Raw genomic sequence first — 4,095 nt, 5'->3', positions numbered from 1 at the left:
TTTGTTTGTGATTTGAAGTGAGTGGGATAGAGGTCCCCAATTACCATTAAGTAATAAGTTATTACCAAACGAGCCCTAAGTACTCCTCCTGCCCTGACTGACCGGACCGTATTAATTGGGGACTTTGAACCAACAGAACAGAGAAGAAGCCACGGAGCATATCACTTTCCGACCAAACTCAAATATACTGCTACCAGTGGCGGACCTACTTGGGGCCTTGGGGCCGGGCCTCCCCTCCCCCAATCAGGGTAAAACTTTTAAAATATTATATATATATGTTTATCAAATAAGGCTTTGCCGGAGTGGTTTTGGAACTAAAATGTATAACAGAGGTCAGGTGATCAAATCCTGCCTCTAACATTTTAACACTATTTTATAATAAACTAACCCTCCCTTTTATAAAAACTAATTCATAATTATAGTATTCTAATTTCAAATATAATTTTATTAAAGTAATTATTATTAATATTTTATTTTATACAAAAAAAATATTTTCTAAAATACAAGTAATTATTATTAATAATACATAAATTTTAGTTAATATATAAATAACATTTATTTATATAAGTTAAAATATAAAAAAATTATATATAAAATAATGAAAATCATATAATATTATTATTTATTTTAAAACTACATTCATATTATAATTTATTTATATATATATATATATTTTATTAATTTTAATATAATTAATAATACAAATTACTTATAAATATAAGGGTAAAATAACCATTTATATAAATATAAGAGTAATATATTATTTTATATTTCTTAATTTTAAATTAATTTTAAATTATTTCAACAAATAAATGCATTTGTTAGATTTTATTTAGGGGTTGTGACACATATTTATTTTTAATCATTTATTTTATGTAGGATATAGAATAATGAAGATGTTCTATAAACGAATTTGTACTTCTACATCTCAATTAATGAGCCTACTAATGAGTCTAATGTTACTGATCAAATATACATGGTTAGAATATAGCATCACTAGTAAAAACTTATTCAATAGCGACGAATATAGCGAAAGGAAAATTTGTTCTGTCGCTAATAATTAATTAAAATGGCTGAGCATTGTATACACTCATCAATAAGGACGGTATAAAAGAACTGTTGCTATTGGCATGCATCAATTATTTGTAAAATAATTTTAAAAATATTAGGCCACAAGTTCAAAAACCACTAAATTAGTTTTCTTAATTATATTTTTGTAGTTAGGACATTAAAATATAAGGTAAATCCTGAACTAATTTAGGTATAAGGTGATTTTATAATTATAAAGTTTACTAATATATTTTATAAAATATTATGCCACAAGTCAAAAATCACTAAATTAGTATTCTTTATATTTTTGGTGTTAATGATAAACTTGATTGATAAAAATGATTTTATTAAAATATAAAGTAAGTCCTAAACTAATTTAGGTATAAAGTGATTTTTTATAAAATTTAACAATTACGTACATAACATAAGAATAATTACCCTAACAATTTGGGCTTATGAAACAATTTGGCCCATTTATGAAACCTATGTTTAAATGTATAAGTTCAGATTATATAGTTCCTCCTCTGTATTGGAAAAGGGCAAAAGGAAAAAGATGCAGATATTTGTCCGACGATCACTCTCGAGGTAGAGATCAATCACACCATTGACAATGTCGAGTCTAAGATTCAGATAATAAGGTACTCGTTCTCTCTCTCTCTTCGTTACGCTTATCATTCGTTCATCGGTGATTAAAACGAATCATAACTCTTCTACTATACAGGCCTTCCTCCTGAACAAAAACGATGATTTTTGCCGGGAAGCAACTTGAAGATGTCCATATTCTTGTCGATTACAGCATTCAGAAAGGTATCCATCATTCTGTTTCGTTTTTCCATCGGATCTTGACGATTCTAATCTTTCTGCTATGATTATTATTTAATTTTCAAACTATACATTGCATTTAGTACTATCCTAGAGGAGCTATTCAATCTATATATTGAATTATAAATTTTTTTGTTGATGGTATTAACTCAAAAATACAGTAACCTTCTGCCAAAGGTAAACTCCATTTTCCCTTAAATTTGTATTCATAACAAAGGCCATCAACAAAGACTTAAAAAACAAATACTATATTAGCATTATAATTATATATCCTTTTGAATGTTAGCAGAAAGTACTAACAATGGCCCAAATAGAAGGAGCAATGAACAAGATACATAAGAAGAAGTAAAATAATTTGATAATGAAAATTACCAGTATAGATCTTATCCTGAAGCCACCACGCCAGACATTATGAAAATATTAACCTTCACACAACATTCCAAATGACTAAATCAATTAGAGACATGAGATCAGCCTAGAGAATGATATACCACTTCTATCAAAGTTAATGAAGATTATTAACAACAGATTCAATGTGCAGTTAACCCAATAAAAGATGAGATAGAAAGAGTATCTTCTGCCAAGCACCACACAAAAAGTAATTTGTCATTGTTTATTCAGTGGCAGGTCCTGTCATTGTTGTTTGTCAGTTATTTATATGTATTTGATGCATTCTAGCCCATGAGGTCTTTAGTTTTTCTGTTACCCTATGCTCTACTATTCTGCTACATTGTTCTATGTACGCATAGCATTGCATGCAATGCTAATTTGATATCATTTTCTGACCCATTTCACAACAACTTAAACTTCCAAGTAAACTTAAACCTTAACATGGGTAAGAAGTCTTGGACAAACCATAGTCATTCTATTTGGTGATAGGATAGGAAGAGATAATATTTTCACATTTCAGAAGCTATTATCAAATATCAACATCATCATCTAGCAATGTCTTAGAGAGTTATCTCCATATGTACAATGGTAACATGTATATCAATATAATTTTTCTTTAAAGTTGTTACTATTATTTGGATTTTGTTTAACACTTAATTAGGATGATATTAAGGTCTTCTTGGTAGCCCATCCCATAATATACTAATTTTTTATATTAATGTAGATGATCAGTATAAATGTCTTAATAGATAAATATTTACTAAAATAGATCTGAATATTTGTTTTCCAATTGCATATTTAGGAATTGGGGGTAATTATAAATTGAAGCACATCAATCACCAACACCATAATTTATGTTTAGTATGTCATTTTTCAGTATAAGGAGGAAATTCAATCATGAATCTCTTATATATATTTACTAACTATATATACATCTGTTTAATTTGTTTAAAATTGAACATGAGAAAGCAACTTGGTTAGTGTTATTTTCTTTCTTGTCCTGCAATTGACAAGATTTTTGTTAAGTAATATTTAGTCTATCTATCTCCTTTATAGCTAATCAGTTAATATAAAGATTTTATATCTACCTTTAGTTGTTTTTTCATAGTCAAATAAAAATCAAAGTTTTTCTGGTCTCAGTCATAGGTCAATCATTGTTGGATTACTGAATGTGTCTTGATTGATTAATTGGCATTAAGACATTCAAATTGTACAATATTTGTTACTCTGTTTCACTCTGTCTCAAATAGTTATATTTATGTAATAATTTTTCGGATAGATAGTTATCTATGTATATTTCCAAGGAACATAAAAGAAGAAAACTGTAAATAGAAATTAGATTAATAATGACTTGTTCAAATATTATTGTCCATTATCTGAATTTTGATAAAAGTTATATACACAACAATGGCAGTTTGAGTAGTATGAATTATTAATTAATTTCAAAATTACATTATGCATATTTAATATATTATGCAGGAATGTATTGAGAGGAGTTTTGACTAATTTAATGAGAACAAGGAGAATTTAGCTACTTGTTGTAATTTGACCACAAATATGACGAAAGGTATTACTATTATTACTCTTAATAAATCATAAATTTTAATTGTAAAGTTATTATCTCATTCATTGTTTTATGATTAACAGATGCTAAAGACATTGAATTACAAAAAGAAGAGAATTTTGGGATTGGGAGCTACATTTTATAAGGGTTCTAATTTATACCTTTTAATTTATAATTGATGTATTTTTTATTCATTTTTATAACATTCAGAGACAATAATTATTTTTAAAAGAAATGTTATGTTTTTTTGTTTTGCTAATATGAATGTT

At 27.1% G+C, this 4,095-nt stretch overlaps 1 long non-coding RNA gene across 1 annotated transcript; it reads left to right on the top strand.

The window, feature by feature from the left end:
* The first annotated feature begins 1,587 nt into the window (after positions 1-1,587).
* On the top strand, positions 1,588-3,829 carry LOC124917195. Its single transcript, XR_007097078.1, has 3 exons — positions 1,588-1,688; positions 1,772-1,857; positions 3,742-3,829. It is a non-coding gene; the product is annotated as an uncharacterized LOC124917195 (long non-coding RNA).
* Positions 3,830-4,095: the final 266 nt, after the last annotated feature.

This window comes from Impatiens glandulifera, unplaced genomic scaffold (genome assembly GCF_907164915.1).
Source record: "Impatiens glandulifera unplaced genomic scaffold, dImpGla2.1, whole genome shotgun sequence".
NCBI classification, from domain to species: Eukaryota; Viridiplantae; Streptophyta; class Magnoliopsida; order Ericales; family Balsaminaceae; genus Impatiens; species Impatiens glandulifera.
Note: the sequence above shows the minus strand (reverse complement) of the source record. Positions and strands in the feature narration are given on the sequence as shown.